We start from the raw sequence: 25,115 nt of genomic DNA, 5'->3' as shown, positions 1-25,115 counted from the left end.
GGAATGCATACTAATTTGAACTGAAAGAAGATATGTAATGGCACAGTGTGTTGGGTTTTTTTTTTTCCATTTTGGTCTCAGAATGTTGGTTACACTAAATCATGCTATTCGTTAATGATCAGAATAATAGCCTGAGCCAATCCTGATACTCCCTGAAGTTATCCTAGAATCAAAAGATATGTTTTCAGGATCTTTCTTATATATCTCTTCACTGTAGAAGTTTGAGTCTGGATGTCTACCTGAAAGGAAATATAAATATTTTCAGGTTTACAGGAATCATGCACACACACACACACTTTGTACACAACCGTCATATGTTCCCTTTATAGGGATGTTTACCAGGTTCAATCCAGGATGAAACAAACTTATAACACTTCTGTTCCATAGAAATATATAATTCAAAACAGAATGATGCAAACAGATACTAAGGACATATAGAAAAATTGAAAGAAGAATTAAACAAGTCCAGAAATGAAACATATGAAAACTACGTTGTGGTGGATTCTTGGAAGAGATGGAATTCGCAGAATTTTTGACTGATGGTAGAGAAACAACTTGTTGAATTGGGGCTAGAATGATATTCCAGACACCTGGCAGAAGAAGGCTTCAAAGTTAAAAGAGAGACTTTAGAAGCTAGAGACAGATGACTGGCAAAAATGGACACTTAATAAAGGTGGCCTGTTAGAAATGTAGGGAACATTCAAGAGGGTAATAAGACAAATTAAATGAAGATGAAAGATATCTAAAGAAGCCAACTGCTCAATCTCTTTGCTTCTGGTCAAGATGAAACCTAAACTATCCCTTAAAAACTACCAAATACCCTAGTATTTCTTCATTTAAGTAGGTAATTTTAATGGTCTCCCAGGTTTTAATCTTTTCTAATTTGGTTTTTACCCACCTAAATTCTTCTGTTATTATTATCTGAGCTTAGTTTGGAGGAATAATATAGGATAATCCTCTTTATTCTTAGTCTTGAGAAAATACAGCTCCAACTCCCAAAATATAGACTATAAATCAGAATTTTATTTGCTTTCAATTAATGTGAAAACCTTATTTAGATGCAAAATCCAGTGGTCAGATATTACATCTTTCTGTCTTATCACTGCACTGCTAATCTTATTCTTCATTTTCTAAGACGATGCTATTGGACATAAGTACTTTTCTTTTGGTTTGGATGTGACCAAAATTAGTATTGTGAGACCCAAAATCATTTATTTGTTTTACCCAACTGAAATGTGATCTTGATATATCTGTTGGCCTCATGTAAATCCTGAAAGATTCTGTTCCTTTTTGTAGCTCTGATTTTACTTTTGTTATCCAAAGAAAGAACATATTGACCTTTATATTTTGGTTCAAATTGCTTCACCTCAAACATTCATTGAGCACCTGTTATGCACTGGGTACTGTCCTAGCTCTTAGAGATGAAAGAACTCTGGTCCAAGTCATTATCATCTTTCATCTGGACAACTGCAGCAGCTTTCTGAATGGTTTCTCTGCCTTCACAATGGCTTTCTTCCAACCTTGTCTCCAGTGTGCAACCAAAGTGAGCTTTCCAAAAACAAATTTAATTGTGCCACTCTGCTGCCTAAAATTCTTCAAATGGCTTCCTTTTGGAGGCTCCAAGATAAAGACTCAATACCTTACCTTGGCTTCCATTGTCCTGCACAATCTCCATCTTCATACTGCGCCATTTCACGCTGAGGTTCCAGACATACCAAATTTCTTTCACTTCCTCCGAAGCTCCACATGGTGTCACTCACTTCAGATATGCTAGCTCCTTTGACTGCTCAATCCTTCCTCATTAGGCTAACTCCTTGTCTTCCTCGGGTCTCAGCTTAAAGGTTACCTTAAGGTAGCATCATTCCAGGTTCACACTATGAGTTGTACAATGTCCTGTTAGGTTCCCCTGCTTTATGCCTCCATAATAATATACCCCAGTTGTAATATATTAGTCTGCTTGGATCACCATTACAAAATACCACAGACTGGGTAGCTTAAACAACAGAAAATTTTTCTCACAGTTCTGGAGGCTGGGAAGTCCAAGATCAAGGTGGCAGCAAAGTAGGTTTCATTCAGAGGCCTCTTTCCTTGCCTTGTAGGTGGCTGCCATTTCACTGGGTACTCACTTGACCTCTTCTGTATGTGGGTACCCACAGAGAGAGAATGCCCTGGGGTTTCTTCCTCTTCTCATAAGGATACTAATTCTATCAATTTAGGTCTCCACCCTATGATCTTATTTAACCCTTACTACTCCTTTAGAGATCCTATCTCCAAATACTGTCATGCTAGGGGTTAGGGCTTCAACACATGAATTTTGGAAGGACACAATTCAGTCCACAGCATATAACATTCATTACCTGTTACAGTTAAGGCATATTTAAGATATGTTTTGCCTCTTGGACTGAAAGCTCTGACATAGTAAGAACTGATTAAGTACTTTTAAATGAGTAAAGAAGAATAAGATATGGTCTCTGCCCTCAAAAAGCAATAAATCTAGCTCATTACTTGGGCAAAAGTAAAACTGGTTATAATATAGCATAGCAAACTTGTTTATAATTGTCTGAACAAAGCAAAATTGGAAAGAATTGTTAATTTATTAATTCTGACTTGGATGAGGGTGAAGATGGGGTGGGAGTCAGAGTCAAGGAAGATTTCACAAAGGAGGTGATATTTGAGTTGGGCTTTAAGAGGATATGTCTTTACTGCTTTGACTACCACTGTAATTTAGGTGTGCTTCCAAAAAAAAAAAAACAATCTGCAGTAGCTCTTAAATGTGTATTTCCAACGACATCCTTGTGTTGTGTTGCATAAGCTGCTTCCTTGAGCTTATAAATCCACACTGTTGAGCTCAGTAGCCACTAGCCACATGTAGCTATTTAAATTTAAATTAATTAAAATCAAATAAAACTAAACATTCAGTTAGTCATTCTAGCCACATTTCAAGTGCTCAATAGCCACATATGGTTACCATACTGGACAGTGCAAATTAAAGAACATTTTGATCCTTTCAGAAAGCATGCTATAAGCAATGCATTCATTTATCTAATAAATTTCTATCAAGCATCTACTATTTTCCTGGTACTGTGCTGGATGATGGTGTGCACAAAGACAAATATGACAAGGTTCCTGACTTCCCAAAGCTCACTCCAGTGAATAGGTCCTCCTCTATTTCTGCAAATTGGTCTGTGACGAATTACACTTGTTTATTTTTGTGAACTTCAAGATTACTATCTCTAGGAATGTATGTGCTGTTGGTAGTCTGTTGAATTGTAAGTGTCTCAGATGTTCACAGATCAGAAAGATAGCTATGAATGAAACTTTGAATTAATCTGCTACTTATTAGATACCCAGCATGTGACCAACCTATGCTGAGTACTATGGAAAATACAAAAGGAATATAAGCAAAATGTCTTCCCTCTATGAGTTTATAAATTAAATAAAATATTGAATATAAAACTAATTTATAAACCATGAATATATTTCTATTATTAAAGTTAAATGAAGGAGACTGGATTCACATAAATTTAATGAGAACAAAAAAAGAGTATATAATCAAGTGCTGGAGTATATAATATAAACTTATAAATATTATGCAAATTCACAGCTGAGAAAAAATTACATGAAGTGAAATGGTCATGGAAAACTTTGGGAAGAAAGTGCTGAGAGTAGTCATGAATTACTGTGTAACAAGTAACAGAAAACCAACACAAACTTCTTCCACAAAAAGGATTTATTGGTTTAGGTAAATGGGAAGTTTATGTGTAGACTTCAAATACAAATCCATCTAGAGAATCAAACAAGATAATTGCCTATTGCTGTCATCTCTTCCTCTCCATCTGTCAGCTTTGCTTTCCTCCATATTGGCTCTATTCATATGAAGGCTCTCCCTTCATGGTAGCAAGATGGCTGCCAGAAACTCTAGGCTCACATCCCATTATTTCAGGAACTCCAGTGAGTTTGAGTCATTCTGTCTGTGTCATGTTATTATCTGTGAACCAATCACTGTAGCTAAGAGTAGGCAATGCTCTGACTGGTCAAGTCTGGGTTACAACCTCATTGCAGGAGGGGAGGAGGGAGAGTTGGGTAGTTGTAATCCCACAAAGAAAATTATGAAAATGTATAAAAGTAAAAACAAACAAAAACAAGGGAATGGAAGTTAGATAAACAGCTAAAGTCTGATTCAAACTAGGCCGTAAGGAAAATATTGAATTTGCATCTTTCTCTGGTGGAAAGGTGAACTGGGTGTCCAAAGTAAGAGAAATAAAATAAAGACACAAAGACAAGAATGAGTGTATCATCTCCAGAGAATGAATTCAGTTTCATTACACGGGAATTTATCAGATAAGAGATTATCCATTTGGCTTTGATTTATCATCTTTAACATACCCTGGGCAAAACCTTGTGCAGTCTTGGCTAATCCAGTTAACACAAAATAAAACAAAACAAAACAGAAACAGAACAATAAACAAACAAGCAAATTGATTGGTGAAATTCACATCTGCCACTATCTGTCTCACTGCCTGCTTTTATCTTTGATTTTTTTTTCTATTTCCTGAAGAAATATGTGTTCCCTGAAGTTCACATAACTAATTAGTGTGAATGTTTCTTACCAATACTGCCACACAGCCCCTACCTTCCTAGATCTCAAAAGAGTTTTATTTTTAAATGTAAGTTCTTCTTGGGACCTTTCTGGTGGCCCAGTGGTTAAGGCTCTGCACTTCCATCACAGGGGCCAAGGGTTCAATCCCTGGTCAGGGAACTAAGATCCCACATGCCACGTGGTGCAGCAAAAAATAAGATAATAATAATAATGATAATAATAAAATAAATTTTTAAAAATAAATAAAAAGGCTTTGGTTGGAACCAAATTCATTAAAAAAATAAATAAATAAGTTCTTCTTAACATTCAGGGCCAACCAAACCCCATAGCACTAAAGCATGATGAATGTCACCACAGAATAACTTTAGCATATTGAGAAATTTTTCAGAGTTGCTAACTTTTCTCAGAAGTTTCATTAGTCCAGTTTGTTTAATGGCATTGAATATTTTAGTGAGGCCTATGAAAATCACATAAATATCTCTATGTCTGGATTTTTGTTTATCGGACATCTCACCCATGCTGGAGCAGTGAGAGAAGTCTTCTCCAGACACAGAATATAAGGGAGGTGCGTTGTCTGTAGAAAATTTACAGACAATAATAAAACAGACTAAAAGTCACTCTGCTTTTTATTATCACCATGCACCTGAATTTTAAACAATGTCAGGGATAAAATGATAAAATACTCCTCTGGGAAAAAAAAATCTTTGATCAGTCTGAGTCACGGTTTCTCAGCCTGAGAATTGACATTCTGAGCTGGATAATTCTTGCTGGGTGGTGGGGCCTGTCCTGTGCATTGTAGAATGCAGCCCTTCCCCACTTATGACACCCAAAAATGTCTCTCGACATTACCAAATGTCCCCAGGGAGGCAGAAATCACTCCTGGTTGAGAACCACTGGTCTAAGTTAGAAACAATTGCAATGATTACTATTGAGATTTAATCATTTATGTTTTGTTACTTTTAATAATAATACTTATTTCTATAACTTACCTCATAATAAACATTATATCTGACATGGAAATGAACTTGAAGGACTCTCAGTTATCCATTTGGCTTCTGACACACACGGATCCCTTTATGTGCATCCATTTCCAGAAAAGGTTCAGAACAGCTTAGATTCATTTGAGCTTGCTTTTGGTAGAGTTCACAGCGCCAACCCTTGTGCTTTTGCATATTCCTACATTTAAATAGTAGCTTCAAAATAAACAATGATAATGCAATGATGTTTACAGCAAAGAAACTCGACCTGAGCTGCTTCAATACTGTCATTCTATGTGACTACTGGAATTTTGTATCTGGATTTGGTGTTCTGGTGTGGTAAGTGGAAATTTTAGTTAATAAATGAAATATTTTACTGAATTCGAATATGTTTAAGATTAAAATCTATCCTTCTATTTTAGCTTCTTATTGAATTGTTTTTTAACTGTTATTAATCTATAACATTATTATTTTATTGTTTATTATTACAACACACCAATATGTAGGTATGTTTTTCCCTTAAAAAATACATTAGTATAAGTAAAAGTATTACTCTATTAATTTTTCTTTATAAACTTATATCTCATAAACTTCCAGTAATAAATAAGCACTAGGGATGTAATGTAGAATATGATGATGGCTGTAACAGTGCTGTGTGGTATATTTGAAATTTGTTAAGCGATTAAATCGTAAGTTCTCGTCACAAGGAAAAAGACTTTTTTCTTCTTTTTTTTTGTATCTAAATTAGATGATGGATGTAACTAAATTTATTGTGGTAATCTTTTCATCATGTATGTAAGTCAAATCATTATGCTGTACACCTTAAGCTTATACAATGCAGAATGCCAATTATATCTCAATAAAACTGGAAAAAAAAACTGTTAATCTATTACTTTTTTCTTTTCCATATTATAATATTTATTCATTTTTAAATATTTTACTAGCATGATTACACATAAAACATTAAACCTCTAAATAATAACAATAATCAATAAAAGAAAATCCTCACTCTCTTTGCCATTAATTTCACTCCATTATCATTACTGAAGATAACTTTGTCCTATAGAGGAAGGAGATGTTAAAAATTATCTTTTCCAGATATCAAATATGCCAAGTTTGCCACTCTTTGGCAGAAAACAAAGTTTTCTACTGCAGTGTCTTTTGCGCTAAAACAGTGTTTCTCAACCAGGGGAAATTTTGTCTCTCCTCCCCAGGGGACATTTTACAATGTCTAGAGACATTTTTGGTTGTTACAACTAGGGAGGAAGGTGCTATAGGCATCTAGTGAGTAGAGGACAGAGATGCTACAAAACATCCTACAATGCACCAGACAGCCTCATACAACAAACAATTATCCTGCCCAAATGTCAATTGTACTGAAGCTGAGAAACCCTGGCAAAAGCAATGAATTAAATAATCACTCAAAGCCCAATAAATATTATTAAGAATGTACAGCCCAGCTAAATTAAATGCTGACCTTTATGTTCCAAAACACTTCTCCATTGTGAATTTCTACCCACCCTGCTAGTTTTGTACCACTGCCTATATGTTCATGTAACTGATCGTGCATTTCACCCCTGTAATGAGTTTGTTTTCAGGCAGGGTTGAGAAAGGAAGAAGAACATTTTATTATCATCCTTTCCCAAACCTTTTCTAAACATAACAAGTAAAGAGTTAAATTTGGAAACGTGAAGAACACTCAAAGATCTTGCCAGTATTTGCATAGAAAAGCCAAAACCACATGCAATCTCTGCGACAGTTTGAATCTAGAGTAAGGAAAACTGGGAAGTTTTAACAACCCCAACTAAAAACCGTAATTAGGATTGTAAAAATGCCCCTATTACATGATTTTTATAATCCTTCAGTCTTCTACACAGACGAAAAGTAAAATTCTAATTATCTCCTCGTTGAGTCCATAGATAATTCAGTGACATCTGTAACCCAAAAAGTCTCCATCTGCTTAAAAGAAAAAGAAAAAAGACTTAAATTAAAAAGAAAAGGAAGATAAAGACAAGAAATAAAAGCTATATCTTTTCCTTGGCAAGAGAATATGCTATATTTGAATAGGAACTAACTAGATATAAAATTTCCTTGATCTAGAACTAGGTACCCTGTTGCCTGGATAAACACTCAGGGACCAGTAGTGAAAGCTATTTTATTTTCCCTTTAATTACAATGAATTACTCATTAAATGAAAAAGTCTCCAATAGATATCAGTCTTATAGACTAGTTCTCTTTCTATCAGGGACCAGTTTGTAGCCAACCTGAATTTACACCGTCAAAGCCTACCTTATTAGCATATCAGCAGTGCAGGTTATTCAGTCAGCCAGGTGTGTGTCTTCAGTAGATAAAATGACATCATTTCTCCTGTTGTGGATATTCTATTGCTTCCCATTTTTGTGGAGATAAAAGTAGGTTGGGGGTGGGGGAGTTCCCTTGCAGTCTAGTGGTTGGGACTCTGTGCTTTCTCTGCCAAGGGCCCAGGTTCCATCCCTGGTCTGTTCAGGGAACTAGGATCCCTGCAAGCCGCACCGTATGGCCAAATGGAAGAAAAAAAAGTAGCTGGGGGTGGAGATCATGAAGTTGTATTTTCATCTTGTGACCATATTAATGTTATGAGCTCAGATTCTTGATCTTATATGGGATTTTCTGACAAAGACTGTCTGGAGTAAGTTAAATGTAAAGACATACAATAGAGTTACCAAAAATGCATGAGAATTTGAAAAGATTTGGATACATAAATAAACTGAACCTAGGACTGCCAAGTATTTTATTACTTCTTAGCAAGCAAGGTTATGTTTACAATAATGACTTTCTTTAATATGCTATAGTTGAACTTTTACTACCAGTTTCCAATTTAAAGTAAATCAGACTCAAAGAAGTTGTTGCTACAAATTTGATTAACACTTTTCTGTGCTTAGGATGTTTTTACAGCAAGAGGTGCAGAAACAAATGGCTAAAAGATAATGAACATTCCCTGGGCTGAAATGTGGCTCCCCTTCAGCTCACCTCTAGGAAAAAAAAGAAATTTAAATACAAGTTCTAGCTAGATCCGATCCCTTCCTCATACATCATTTTAGGTGTCCAACATACACCACTAATTCTACATACAAAGGAATACAGTTTTGATTTGTGCCTCAACTTCACTTACTGTTGATAGCAGCTGTCTAAATTTATAAACAATTAGAGATGCCATCATTAACTGCTGGATGACCTTGACTTCCAATTCCAGAATTGGTTAGAAACTCGTGACACTGAGAAAAAATATAGCAAGAACAAAAATCGTTGGAAAACTACAGACCAGATTTCATGCTTTTTTCCATATTATGATCTTCCCTCAAAGTTGGCATCTTGGCCTTTATAGTTTCCTGGCATCCTTTAATAAATAAACCTTTCCCTTTGATAGTTTCACCCAGCATTGGCAAGAGTGGATATTTTTAGTGCCCTTTCCAATCACCTAGATGGAGAACTGGTCTGGTCTTCGGATAATTTTAAACCATTTTGTATTGGTCAGAATAAGTTTGGCTATGTCACTAGTTTACTTGCCATTTGTACAAAGCATAAAATGGTTCAGGAAGCTCTACTCCACCCTGTAGCTAGGCCATATGAAACTCGTGACCTCCAAAGTCTTTGCAGTGGTAGTAAATAGGAATAGAGGAAGCATACAAAGTCTTTACTGACTCAGTCCAGAGAACTCATGCTCCCTGTGCATTCACCAAAAACAGGCACACAACTCCAACACAAATGCAAAGGAAAGTGGGAAATTGTAGGAAATTCATGGATGTTTGTCAAGTACTATTTCTGCCAGTCATGTTTCTCATATATTCTATTCATAGTCATTTTGTCATTCTACTCATATATCTGGGATGCAAACCTCTGCTATTGAAATTTAACTCCATTTTTCCTGGGTCCAACAGGCATGAAAAAACATTTGTGATCTATTCACCAATATAAAAAACCTAAGGTCATAAGTGAAGTTTGTTTTGAAGTCAGCCAATTGCGGTCAGATGAGACATTTGATCCACTTTAATTCTATGATATGCAACATGAATAGCTTAGAACATGCCTCAAAAATGCTTTGATTCCAATCCAGGAAACCAACACACCTTGCCTGTGATATGAGGCAAACATTTTGAAATTGGCTAAGAGTATTAATCCTTAGGCTGTCACGAATGCCTACAGGCTGTCTTCAATAACATTGATTTGGCTGTCGAGTTGGGGTAAAATGTCAACATCTCATACTACCCAGTTAAGGCTTTAGAGACATACTTCTTCTTACAGAGGAACAAAAGGTCTGTCTCACCTTATGTTTCACGTAACTCAATGTATGCAATGTACGACATCATATTATAGAGATACAAATAAACTGTGGAAGATGATACGCTGGGGCACAGATTCTACCCAAGTAAAGCACACATACCACTGACATGGCAGAAGCTGCCCCCATTAGTAATGATGTACAAGGACAGTAGTGGCACATTTTTTTTTTCCTTTGCAACTTGGGTTGTCAGAAAGTAGTAGTTCTCAAGTTTTGCACACGTGACAAAAAAAATTCTACTTGAAACCCTCGAATCGCCTATTATTCTTTGAATTATAAAGAAATCTAAGCATCAACAACAGTCATGGAGAATGACTGCCAAATGGGAAATGGTATGGTCCTCTACTGAGGAGAGCATCTTACTCCCCAGCCCATTTTGCATAGTTTAACAGCCCTTAATAGAATTGATAGTAATAGGAGAGTTACCCTACACTGTTCTCAATTGAGATCAACCAAGAGATCCTTTAGCTGTTTGCAGTGAACAGTGGTTATCATATGGCTTTGGCTGTGTTTGAACCTGTCGGGGATTTTTTTGCATCTTCAGGACTGGTTTGAATTTGAATTTTAAAACACATGAAACTGACTGGTTTTATTGGACAGAAAATTCAATATGACTGAAGGTATATGGTTGCTAGCTATCCCCCAGAATTCCTTTCCCCGCTTCTTACTACACACATGGCTTCTCAGCTAGAGACATTTCAAAGCTTTCATAGCAGACAAATGTGGACACAATATTAAGTTCTTGTCAATGGAATAAGAACATAAAGGATGTGTACAATTTCTGCCTTGCTTGCTTAAAAGGAAATTGTTTACCCTGGACTCCTTCTTTTCTCTTCTTTCAGTGAGATGGAAACCAGATGTAGCAGAAACTCAGTTTTGACCATGATGTCTAGGAAATGCCCTAGGAGGTGGCAGAGCATCAAGATGGAAGGAACCTCTGTCCCTGAACAACCTTGTCAAGCAGAGAAGCCCCACTATTGTAGACTAGCCAGATTCCACTTAAGAAATTAAACTTTTTTATTTAGGCCACTGTGTTTTGGGGATGCTTTGTTGAAACAGGTTAAGCTTTACCTTTACTGGAGCATTTGCCTCTGGTGCCCTGTGTTACATCTGCTTTGTCCCACCTCTGATTCAGCCTGCAGTGGGCAGTGCCATGTGAGCTTAGATCCATCTCATGCTGACCACATCCCCTCAGATGCATGGGGTGCATTTTTCTAATCTTCACATCAGGGCCTTCACCAATGTCTCAGCAGCCCTCTCAGGCCAAATGTTACCTTCAAATAAGGGGAGACAAGAGGCAGTGGGTAAATACTCCACTCTCTTCCTCTAGGTGTTGCAGGAGAAGGGGCCAAGAGAGAATGGTTACGTCCCAGGTCCCGGGAAAGTTCCTAGGGTGGGCCGCCAAGTGAAGGTCCTTGGTTTCAGCCAGAATTCAAGAATGAGCCATAGTAAAGTGAAAGCATGTTTATTTAGAGAGATACACATTCCATAAGCAGAATGTGGTTCTTCTCAGAAGGTGACAGTGGTCCCGGGGTATGGGGTTGTTAGTTTTTATGGGCTGGGTAGTTTCATATGCTAATGAGTGGGAGGATTATTCCAACTATTTTGAAGAAAGGGTGGAAATTTCCAGAAATTGGGCCACTGCTCACTTCTTGGCCTTTTTATATTCAGCCTGGGAACTGTCATGGAGCAGGTGGGTGTGTCATTTAGCATATGCTAATGTATTACAATGAGCTTATAATGAGGCTCTAGGTCTACTGGAAGTCAGACCTTCCACCATCTTGGGCCTAGTAGGTCCTAAACAGTTTCTGTCATATCCTCAAGTGTTGTGACATTCTTTTAACGGTTGTGCCCTGCCCCCTTCTCACCTATCTCACAGGCAGACAGTTCTGTGAGGATAAATTTTTAAGAGAACTGAAAATGTTTAACCCAAATAATTGTTAAATATTTGAAAGGCATATACGTAGGTAAATACTTGAAAGGCATGTATCAAAGAATTCAGTTAACTTTCTTCTGTAAGATTCCACATAGGAGAATGAAGACTAAGAGGTAGAAGATGCAGTGAGAAAGATTTCAGTTCACTGTAAGTAAGAACTTTTATACATTTAAAATTGTTCAGTTTCTAAAATGTATTTTTGAAATATAGTGACAGGTTACTTAAAATCCCCTAACGACTCTTACCCATTTGTCCACGAAGACAAGTTTCTTCAGGCTCTCCCTCTCCTGCCTTGGCTTCTCCTGCTCCCCACCTTGCCCCACCTATGACAAGCCATGACAGACACCTTACAATTCTTCTAACATGCCAGGGTGGTTCATCTCTCTACCTTTTAAATATGCTGTTCTTTCTGCCCTTTCCACTATTTGTTCTCCTAGCAAACCTTACTCTTTACAACCCAGATTGGGCATTTCTTCCTCTGGGAAACCTTGTCTGAACCCTGCCCACCCCCACTACAACTACAGAAAAGAGTTAAACATTCTCTCCTCTGTACTATGTGTTCCTTTCATATTCTTATTTTTTTCTATTATTGCCCACACTGTAGCACAATGATCTGCCTGCATGTCTGTCAACTCTACTAAACTGTTTCTTAAAATCAACGACAGTATCTTATTAATCTTTGTGACTGCATCACTTAGGAAGTTGTCTGGCATGTAATAGGCACTAAATTATTTAAATAAATGAATTTAGGAAAGAAGAAAAGAGAGAAGGAGAGAAGAAAGAAAGAAAGAAAGGAAAGAAGGGAGAAAGAAAGAAGGAGGGAAGGAAGGAAGGAAGACAGAGTTTTGGGTGGGATAATACAGAAAGAACTGTATCGTCAAGAGTGGTTATTCTGACTTACCCTTAAGGTTTCTTCCAACTCTGAGTATCTGTGATTCTAAAAAGCTTGCCAGCTGCCCAAGGCTAATTAGACTTATTTAAATGAAAATTAAAGTGTCAGTCATCCTACAGTGAGGAAACTGTCTCTCAAAGTAAAAAGAAATTTTATGACCTGTTAACATCTTAAATTGTTGGGTTACTCCAATCCAAAGTTAGTAAATGAAGATTCTTTTTATACCATTTAGTACGAGCTTGGAAATAAATTGTACCTACCGTATAGTCACTGAGAGTTTGAGAAGAGAAGTAAGTGATGTGTGTGTGCTCTTGTGTGTGCATGTGCCTACATACCTATGAGTAGTATACCATTGTATCCCCTGAAGTGAAGCAATCAGATAAAGAATCTCAGCTCTATGAAATGAATAAAGTAAAATTGGTTGCTTTGTCTTAACCAAATCCTCAGTTACAGAACTGTGAAGCACTCATTTATTAACACAATTACTACATCACGGCTCTCTATCTCAGACCCAGTTGGACACTATGATAGTTCCAATCTAATAGATAAACCCAGTTGTTGTACCCTGCTTCTCACTGGCATCTGGTTAAGGTATAGCAGAGCTCTGGAAGATCTTCATTAAGGGCAGCTTCCCTGATTCTTTCTTCAGTCAGTTGACATGATGGTTACACCTAACCCAGGGGGTCACAATAACAAGAAGCTACCCTACCCCTTGCCCACATGTCCCACTAAAGTTTTTACCATCTCCACTATCTTCTATGGTGACAGAGAATCCAGAGATGAGGTAGGATTTTATTTTACACACAGCTTCACAGCTCTGTACCTATTCTGAATGTTAAGGCATGTCTGTGTTTTGATATTGATGGTAATTATTAGAACTGGGCCTCTGTGAATTTGTGAAGCTATGAAAGTTGTGCCTTTAGCAGTCCCCTTTGGAGCACTCTCTTTCTTCCCTTTAAGTTTCTCAGTACTCAGTATCCGTATAATTCTTCTTGGTTCTCTGCAGTCCTCCACGTGGACACTCTCCATTCTCTGGAGTATCCCATAATCCCTGTCAACCTCACTCACCTTAAAATTTATCTATACTGAGAATTAGTCTCTTACCACCTTTCAAAATGACTAGCTAGATAATCTGATCAATTAATTTATTGTGATCAGGTTGATGGATAATACAAACTAGGGTTGAATCATGGCTCCACCACTTCCTTGCTGTGTGCTCTTGGGTAAGTTATTTAACATTCTTTTGCCTGAGTTTCCTTACCTGCAAAATGTGGGTAACAAGTGCACCTACCTTATAGGGCTGTTGTGAGAATTAAACAAATTAATATATATAAAGTGGTTAACACAAAGCCTGGCATGTAGTAAGTGCTCAATAAATGTTAACTATCAATAAACATATTTTACTGGAGAGTTGAATGTTCTGTCAGAACTTCAGACTTGTGAAAAACCCCTTGGGAGTGTTTTTGCTGGCCTATATTTTAGCACATATTCTATCTGCTGCATGAGGGAGACCTTAGTGGTTACTCTCTGCACATTTGAACCATATAGAAAGACCAATGAGAGAATAAGAGTCTTTTCACACTATCAGAGGTAAAGCTCTTTAATTAACATAAAACCAAAGAATCCTTTTAAGATAGGCAAGTACTGTAACCAAGGATGCTGCTGGGAACTAACTCACTCAGTTTTCTAAAACCCTAGTGTCTTGTGAGAAGTTTTTAAAATATCTTTGCCTGTTCTCCCTAGTTTCTCTCAAGTCGTCTGGGCCTGCACATTTTGACATACCTTACCAGACAAAACTGTGTTCTGGGCTTGTCCTTATACTTCTTAATGACTGGTATCAAAAGTCCCAAGAGCATGTATTATGGCCCAATGTAATGTGCTAAAAGTCATTTTTCCTTTTCATAGGGATCATTTCAATCATAGAAAGTGTGCTTTTTAAGTATATTAAAAGAAATTCAGACAAGTTTTTAAATCCTGTTATCTCTGTAATTAGTTAGTTTCTAGACAAAATTGGCATCCTTTTAAGAGCTTGATTTTTCTTTTTCTTCAGTTCCTTTCTTTTTTCATAAATGTGGCCTAGAAGATAAACCTGTTGTATGAAGCCACAGACTGATGGCAAAAACAGAAGACAGGAAGGAGTTTACAGAGTTTCATATGATGAAGCCAAGATAAGAGAGAGATCAAATCACTCCCATCTCTTTGCTGCTGATGTTTAAACTTGCCGCTGCAGAAGGTAATCATGCACAGTTCAATCTATCTTCCTAATAACAGCCTCTTTAATGAGACTTTAGTTGTCTGCATGTGTTGGTCCAATTCTACTCTTTTGTTTTTAAACATTTACAGTTTTTGCTTCTCATCTTTTTTTTTACAGCCAATGTTACACATTCAATATTTTCTATTTAAAATTTTTTTCATTGAAATGTTAGCTTTATATTTCTTCTTCTTCCCTCCCACACCAGCCCCTTTGAAGTTTCTTGAGTGACCACATACATATTGCCTGAGCTATTTCTGTCATGAGCTTAAAGTACCGTGCATAAGTCATTCCCTATTTTCTTCCCACTCCCTTTCAATTCAAAGTGTATGCTCTCCTGGCAATACAAAATGATACATTTCAACAGAGCACACTTTATAAAATGTCTGTTAGACCATTCTTGTTTCATAGGGAATCAAATGTTCATGTCTTAAATATTGGCCAATCCTAAGTACTTCAAAATGGAGGTTACAAAAGCATGGTCCAAATAATGTCATTGTAATATGTCTTGGAGTTAACTTAATGGTATTATTATCTTCAAATAAATATTTCCATTCATCCTGTTCCTCAGACCATTTTCAATTATAAACAGTAAAATAAAATTGAAATTGTCAGGTCCCATCACAAGTGTTGATTAAGCACATCTCAGCTCTTTAAGCCTACTACAGACTGCAATACTGAGAACATGTGTTACCGAACCAAACTTGGGTCTGCTTACTCATGCACAGTAAAGCCAATCTACTGACACCAGGTTGTGGTGAAGGAAAGTGCAGTGTTTACCGCAGGGTGCCAAGCAAAGAATCCAGGGCAGCTAGTGATCAAAAAGCCCGAATTCCCCAACGGGGTTCAGGGAAGCATTTTTAAAGGCCAGGTGAGGGAGGGGGGTTGCAGGGTATGTGATCAGCTCGTGCACAGTTCTCTGACTGGTTGATGGTGAGGTAACAGGGCAGTGTCACAGGGGTTAACGTTATGAATCCTCAGTCTCCAGTAGGCCTGGGGGGCTATGTGCTCAAGGTCACCAAGTAATTAACCTCTTCCATTTGATGGGGGTTTTAGCACCTGTAAAACAACTCGGGAAATGTGCATCAGATACTGTTATCTAGGTACTTCAGAGAGGAGCTAAAGGAGAGGATACAGGGAAGGGGTCTGTCCCAAGAAGCCCCCACAGGGTCCTGCTCCATTACACATGTATTTTCTTCCTTGATTTCTCTTCCTGTTATTGCCTTTCCATGTATCTTTGTGATTTATAATCTCAGCTATTGAGCTTCTGATTAAGGCTGCTGAAATAACTACAATGTTTGACTAAATTGAGGGAAAATCAAACTTTTCTTCAAATTGATTTTCTGAAATGAATGGCCAAGGGTGACATTTGAAACTTAAGCAAAATTCTATGCATTTCTAAACAATTTATTCTTGGCAAGTACAGAATAACTTAATCATTTTAAAACACAAGTATCAAAATTAGTCACTGCGTAATAGGCAATATCGCTCCTCATTATTTGCAGATTGCACATTTGTGAATTTGTTTCCCTGCTAAAATTTATTTGTAAATCATAACTCAAATTCAACTCATGCTGTGCATTTTCTGTCATTTGCAGACTTATGCAGTGAAGAAAAATTTGAGTCGCCAGTGTGCAGGTTCCCCGCTGAAGTCAAACAAGGCTGCACTTGGCTTTCTTATTTCAGCTCTCATACTGTAAACAAGTGTCCTTTGTTCAGTCTATTTGTTGCTACATTTTTTGTGGGTTTTGTTGGTGATTTTCCTGTTTCAAATGGCCCCCAAGCCTAGTGCTGAAGTGCTGTCAAGTGTTTCTAAGCTCAAAAAGGCTGTAATGTGACTTACAAAGAAAATACATGTGTTAGGTAAGCATCATTCAGGCATGAGTGCTGTTGGCTATGAGCCTAATGTTAATGAGTTAACAAAATGTGTTAAATAAGGTGTATTTAAAGAGAAACACAGGGCTTCCCTGGTGGCGCAGTGGTTGGGAGTCCGCCTGCCGATGCAGGGGACACAGGTTCGTGCCCCGGTCCGGGAGGATCCCACATGCCGCGCAGCGGCTGGGCCTGTGAGCCATGGCCGCTGGGCCTGCATGTCCGGAGCCTGTGCTCCGCGACGGGAGAGGCTACAGCAGTGAGAGGCCCGCGTACCTCAAAAAACAAAAAAAAAAAAAAAGAGGGAGAGAGAAACATACATAAAACAAGGTTATATATTGATAAATTGATGAAAATGTTATGACCAAAGGCTCACAGGAACCTAACCTTGCACTTCCCCTAGGAGCAATAGTTCGATACTATATAAAACATAACTACTGCAAATAACAAGAATCAATTGTATTTTAAATCCAGGTTCAGTTAGAACCGCCAAGAATTCAGCTACACAAATAAATTTAAAGTATCTTTCTATGCCAAGATCTCTGGGTCATAGGCCCTTGAACTTTTCCATAAAAGGAGTACCGAAATTAGGTTAATTTATTTTGATGAAGATAATTCCCTATTTTCAGAAATAAAAATATCTGCTATCAGCAAATGTATCTCTAACAAAGCTTAAAAAGCACATTTGAAAATTCTTAGTTACCTTTTTTTTCCATGGATAATATCTTTATTACATTGTCAGCTTATTTAAATACATTGATACATTGTCAAGCTAGTTCTGCCCCTTCGAATCAGGTACAATGATGTTTCAATACTGCTTTAACCACCTCTTGGTGTCTCAGCTAAGAATGCTTGTCTCAGCTCTACCTAGAAATCTACCACAGGTACTTGCTGCTGCTGAGATTGCTTCAGGTATACAACAGACACTCTTGGTTGCTCAGTGTGTCCTTGGTTTGCCTTAGACTCCACTTCTGGTATGTGGTGGCTGGTAGTCCATCCCAGGTGTAAGCCATCCGTGACCCACCCCCACCCCCCCATTGAGCCAATGGCCGCCCCTCAGACCAGAGTGTCAGGCATCTCCAGCCGCCACTCAGTTCTCCTTAGTTACCTTATAACACAGCAACAGTGAACATGTGTGATTGTGTGATTAGGTTACCAAAATGATTGTTGCCAAGGTATATAACACCATAGAGTGAAAGAATTTTTTAAAAACTCAGGCATTGAAAAGATTTTTCTCTTTGTCTAGTTTCCTAAATGCATTTAAGATACTGTGTAAGCTAAATAAGGCCAAATGAAAACATAGCTAGGTGTGATTTTGTTGTGGTGGTGAGGTGTTTGGTTGTTGGTGGATATCAGTTGAAGCCAATTCTGTTTCTTAGAGTAGAAAATGTCTTAGGTATACTGTGTTGCTAAATAACAAAACCAATATTCTTTTGCTTTGAAACGATTTATTCTACCATCTCAATTTTTACAACACCAGATTTGCAATATATGGAAGTCTACAGTATGTTTGACAAGTGACTTGGGTTACAAGCAAACAAAGTAGAGTTCCATCTGTTTGCAGTTCAGGTGCAGTGATGCACCCTAAGTAAGAAGGGCTGTGAAAAGAACAACAGGACTACTTTGGTCGTTCTATAGGCAAAGCACAGTAAGTGTTGATTAATGTGTGATTTATTGACAGATTATGAACCAGGGAGGCAAGAGGGTGGCCAGCTGGTCATTGCCTAATGTTTAAATTGTGGCATCTGAAGGATTTTCACTTTCCTCCAGCACATTTCCTGTATTCTCATTTTAAGTCACTGCAGTAATAGATTTTCTACCAGTAACTTTCACTTACTCTTTAGCCATCGGAAGACCTGATATTTGGCACTAACTGTAGGTATTTTCCCATGTTTTTTCTTGGCTTTATTTCTTCCCATTATGCCTTTTAAATAATAAATGTAATTAGCGGTTCCATAAGGCTTAATATTTAAAGCATTTTCATAGTTGTTAAAAAGTCAGTCCTTACCGCATCCATGAAAGTTAGACCAGGTCTGTTCTGTTGTCTACCCCAGGTGCCTTCCTGTCAAAAATAAAAACTTTATAAACTCCTTTTAATGAAGGACCACGTTTTGTATATTCTCAACAGACCAGGGTGTAAGTCCCAAGGACTTAATCCAAGTTTAACAGTAACTGGGACATGTGCTAAGGTACTGTCGAACATATGCTATTTTGAACAAGGGATCACGTCTTATTTTATTAATCTTGTATATAATACATAACACATTTCCATACACACCTGGGCAATCAGAATAAAATTGATGACTATGAGTAAAGTAAATAAAATATAGTCCCTCCTGGATTCAAAGTGATCATCTAATTGAGGCAAATTACCTTATCCAGGATTTGCTTATAATAGAAAATGTAGCTCCTGAAAAGCTTAATGATACTGAATTGATTCCCCTTTGAACTAAATTACTTCTTTAGAGCACAAAATGGTCTTCCTGGAAGAGGTAATTTACCTTAAACATAGGAGCACTTTACTTCAAAGAAAGTACCAGTTTGCTCTGGAAACTCCATGCTTTAGTTGCCGACCCCCCTACACAAAGAATTGGCCATTGCAAACTACTTGTCTACTACTGTTTAGGTACTTCAAAATATAGCCAGTGTTTTCCTCCTTAAAGTGGCCGTATTGGAATGTTAACTCTCTGAGGACAGGGATCTGCTCTTAGTGGGAAACTTAGACTGTGATAATTAAATAGTATGCTTGGAAAAGGTTTGACATTTCATGAGGGGAAATTTCTTCATTGCTGTGACTCTCACACAAATGAGGTGAAAATTGCTGATAATCCTTTTTAGGTAAAGCCTGTTTGAGGGAATAGCCCACTCCTTCTAGCTGAATTCACCCTCTGACCCCTTGAAAACCAGCAATAGTCCAGAGCTAGATAATCCCTTCAGTCAGTCTTTTATCAAACAGTTCTTATAAATGCTAATGAAGAGCCTCCCTTGAGTTCCCATACTGTATTGTAGACTAACCCTCTGCTCCAAGTACTGTTTTAGGCGTGATGCCTTTTGTACAAACATTCTCTAATACTCTTATACAGGGGATGTACTATTTGGATTTTATTTTTCTTGCATTTCAATGTTGCCCTCCTGCATATTTTAATGAGCCATCCCTTAATCCTTTTTATTGCTGTGGTTGTTTTCGCTGTTGTTTTTGTTGAGAAATGGAATTAGCAGGGGCCAGATAGAGGAAGATATTACCTATATTTATTTCCTTACCACTCAGTATCTACAAGCATTCTATTCCCATCTATGGTATTCATTGCAAACCTGTCCAGGTTAGGCCTTGGTTTTTGTCTTGCTATCATGTTTCTAAGCTGGCAAATCTTTGTTCTTCGTGGTCATCGTAATTTAAAAAAAAAAACAAAAAACTGATATCAGCTCTGAATGTAGTGTCCGTCGATCTTTAACAAGGCTATTAAATAAAAATATTGTTAATATCTGAAACTATTCTGACATTATCCTATATCTTCAAGCCACCTGATATTGTTCAAGTGAGCTTTCTTCATTTTCTTGGTCACTAACAGACGAGTCACTAATAATCATTTTTTTGTCAGACCTTTACAACCTAGCGTTTACCACAATTCTGGTTTCTTTAGGTTTGCGGGTATCAAGGCTTCTCTCCTTGTCCACTTCCCTACACACTCAAGAGACAGGTCTTCCTCACACAGCCCCCTCCAACTGCTCAGTGGGCTTCAGTTCAAAGAGCTGCATTTAATTTACAGATCAATGTGTTTCTGTAACAATGTGTTTCTCATTGTTTCAATGAGCCTGCACATTGTTAACTGTAATTTTTGCCGTGGTTAAATGCATGTTTTTATTTTGAGGGTGACGGTTTTGTAATTGTGTTAAACTACTGCCCACACTTACTCCTAAAAACAGAATTGACTTTTTTCTCCTTTTCAACCTCATAAATTTTCAAGAAAGCCTACTAGATAACAAAACCTGATTTCAACCTGATTTCATTGTACAGCAGGCACATCGCCTTCTCCACTGGATTGTATCCTTGAAATGGTAGAGCAATGCAAAAATCTACCACACACATGTTTAATTCATTGGCTGACCTTTAAAAACATAGATTTTGTCATTAAACTAAAAATAACCCCAACCTTTAGATATATAGTGCAATAATATTTAGACCCATAATATCTCTACACAGGGGTCCATAGTTTAAAAGCATGATTTTAGGCTTAAATAAATTGATCTTTCTCTTTTTCTTCCAAGTTCCACTCTGCTTTTTGTCCATCTCTCACTCCTGGGAGATGAGGCAAATTAACTCCTTAAAGGGAGCAGGAGATTCTAGGAGCAAGGAGCTATTTTTCCAAAACAACATTTATCGATTACAGATCTGAGTTATTAAACTGACTTTGCTGAGGTGGGAATTGTCACAAGTTGTTCCTATAACCCCTCCTTCTTCCACTCACTGCACTGCCCACCCCCCAGCACACACCGAGTCTCTAGACATTGTGCAACTTGTCTATCCTGTATTATACAGAGTCTAATTCTGGAATTGTGGCCTCCTTGAGAGGTGGGACCGGGTCAATTAAACTTGGTATCCCCAAAGCCTAGTACAATGCCTGGGACATGTGTGGACTCACTGAATAAATGTCTGGACAGGGATCAGTTAAATAATTAACTGAACTTTAAATTTTCCTGATGCTCTTACAGTTTTCTCCAATCTTAAAACTACAGTTAAGGGTGAACAGAGGGCAAAGCCTCATGATCTCACTGACCTGAATTCCTTCAACTTTAATCCTGTCAAAACAGAAAAAGACATAATTCTCAGAACATTAAGAGGCACTGGTCCAGTTCATTCTATCTTTACTCTTCCGTTACTATTGAATACACATGCATTAACGTTTCCATTAAATTATTTGTGAAATTCCAGACTTCCACTCAATGTACTATGGTCAATAGGTTAAAGAAAAGTATTCACAATTGTTTATTGATACTGGCAGAAAAACAGAAATAAATAGGCATACTAAAATTTATAATCATGCCTTCTTTTATGGGCTCTACATTTATCTGACATTGTCAATAAATATCCTGCTACAGGTACAATAATATCCAGAGCTCATGAGCAAAAGACTTTTAAAACATCCTCATATCAACAGGAAATGACAGACACATGTAAGTGAAAACTAACTTCATTAGGAAAATAATTGCACCAAATTCCTATAATTGGATGGTTCTAAAAATTACCACAGTTTCAATTACTCAAGGATTGTGATAGAATTTCACCTCGTGAAAATGCGAGAACTTAACCAAATTATTTATTTCTTTTAAATGGTGTATAACATGAATAAAAGTATTACTGTTATTTAAATCTAATTTAAAAACATAATTTACATGATGAAAATTGCCCTACTTCTTAATCACTGTGGTAGAACTGTTTTAATAAAAGTTTCTTTTTATATATATAGTTTAGCGTTCCTATTAGAAAATGAATTCTTCTATCTCCAAATTACAAATTGGATCACACTTTTAACCTTTTCTCCGATCCTGAAGCTTGCCTGAGATGAAGTGAAGAGGGTGCCATCTGATAACACCATCGCCTTTGCTTTGCATTTCTGTCCCTTACGATTGTCAAACTTGTATTATGCTAGTCCCCGATTTAACACCATTACTACCCAGTGAGAGAGTACCAGAAGAGATAGAATTCAACGTGTTCCAGGCTGCTACCCTCCCCATAACTTCCCATTCATCACAAGGCACCCAGCCTCCCTCAGCTTCTTCCTGCAAATGAAATTCCTTTCTCATCACCAAGGAGAAGCCAGGGCAGCATGAAAAAGATATGCAACCTCAGGGAAAAGAAAGGAAATATGCAAACTAAACAGTCTTTTTATAGATATCATTGGATCATATCAATTGTTAATACCGACCCCTGACAGGACGAAATTGCATGGATTAGCAGAATCGAAAATTACAGTTCTAAGAATCATTTTAGGTCATAGGATCAAATGTCTGGGCAGGTACCTTAGAGTCCACTTCCTCCTACCCATTCATTTTGCCAAAAAGGAAACTGAGACTCGGGGAAGATAAGTGACTTGCCCAAAGTTGCACACCCAGAAATGTCTCACCCTGAACTAGAACCCAAGTCTCTTAACTTCCAGCCCAGTACTTTTATCCACATCACCAACCTGGTTCTAATGAATAAAGCCGAGTGCTTCAGTGCAATCATTTCATCAGTGCCTTCATCATCACCTTCTTCAGCCCCCCAGAATTTCTTTTGCCTATCTGCTCTCTTTTCAATTCACATTTGCCTTTGAATGTATTTTATAATGTATAACCTTTATCCCTGGACTTCCCTGGTGGTGCAGTGGTTAAGAATCCGCCTGCCAATGCAGGGGCCACAGGTTCGAGCCCTGGTCCGGGGAGATTCCACATGCCGCGGAACAGCTAAGCCTGTGTGCCACAACTACTGAGCCTGTGCTCTAGAGCCCACGAGCCGCAACTACTGAGCCCGTGCCCAACAGCTATTGAAGCCTGCGTTCCGCAACGAGAAGCCACCGCAATGAGAAGCCTGCACACTGTAACAAAGAGTAGCCCCCACTCGCCACAACTAGAGAAAGCCCACGCACAGCAATGAAGACCCAACACAATCAAAAATAAATAAATAAATAAATTTATTTATTTAAAAAAACCCCTTTATCCTTAAAACTTTTATTACTTTTTTTTCTGTAACTACCACCAATCTAAATTTTGCCAGCCTTACAGTCCCTGTTCCCACATGTCACAGTCACCTGACCTATATCAGGCCAGATTGTTTGCCCCACAGGACTGAAAGAGCTCTTAAAATTCAATGCCTACTGTCAAAATTCATAGTGACCTCTCCAAGGATATTGCTAAAAGAAATGAAAGATGATGCAGCAATTTAGTTAATTAAAAATACACTTGTAATGAGTTTGAAAGAAAAGTAAGCATTTTCAGACACCAGCATGGTAAAATATAGATGCTACTGGACTATATGCAAAACTATTTAATCTTATAAATATGTCATTTTAATTCCAGCTAATGGATATGGACACTTTAAAAAAAATGTAACGGAACTGCATGGTAATTGATAAACTGTGCCTCACCAAAGTAGGGCACTGCATATAGAATTCTAGGCACTGTCTTGATTTTTACATATTACGTTAATGAGTATATAAAAGGCCTATTTAGGTTTTCATTTAGATGTTTTATTTAGGATAGAAAATTATATTATGTGTGTAATAAACTGCTGTTGAATTATAATTACAAATATATCATCACGATATGAAGTTTTAAAAAGTCATATCGTGCTTCCCTGGTGGCGCAGTGGTTGAGAGTCCGCCTGCCGATACAAGGGACACAGGTTCGTGCCCCGGTCCTGGAGGATCCCACATGCCGCGGAGCGGCTGGGCCCATGAGCCATGGCCGCTGAGCCTGCACGTCCGGGGCCTGTGCTCCGCAACGGGAGAGGCCCGTGTACCACTAAAAAAAAAAAAAAAAAAGTCATATCAATAAGATAATGTAAACAGAATAGTAACAATAAATAATACAGCAATGAGAAATAGCAATTGCCCTGAACTGTGTATTATAACAAAGCCAAATGACAGGGACTTCCTTGGTGACAGTGGTTAAGAATCCACCTGCCAATGCAGGGGACATGGGTTCGAGCCCTGGTCCGGGAAGATCCCACATGCCACAGAGCAACTAAGCCCATGTGCCACAACTACTAGGCCTGCGTTCTAGAGCCCATGAGCCACAACCACTGAGCCCGCATGCCACAACTACTGAAGCCTGCACACCATGATGAAGAGTAGCCCACACTTGCCACAACTAGAGAAAGCCCGCACGCAGCAACGAAGACCCAATGCAGTCATAAGTAAATAAATAAATAAATAAATTTATTTTTTTAAAAATCCTAAATGACTATATAACACTTAGATGGTTAAATTTCTCCCTTTTTCTGCTTCTTTCTCCTCTATTTCTCTTCCCTCTTTCCTATCCCCTATCTTTAGCTATAATATTCACTTTTTAGTGTATTTGCCAATCTCACAACCCCATTTCCTGCAATCCCCCAGCAGGGGTGGGCCCTAGCTGCTACATATGTACCATGTACTCAATACTGCATCACCCTCTGAGCCCAAGATGACTGGACATGTGGAAACCTTCAACCTAATCTGTGCTGATTTTTCTTCTGGGCCCTCCCCTAAGCCATAGCTGATCAGATGAGGGTGAATATTTACCTCCGGTGTGCCAA

This window comes from Stenella coeruleoalba, assembly GCF_951394435.1.
Source record: "Stenella coeruleoalba genome assembly, chromosome: X".
Taxonomy (NCBI): domain Eukaryota; kingdom Metazoa; phylum Chordata; class Mammalia; order Artiodactyla; family Delphinidae; genus Stenella; species Stenella coeruleoalba.
This window is presented reverse-complemented; position numbering follows the sequence as displayed.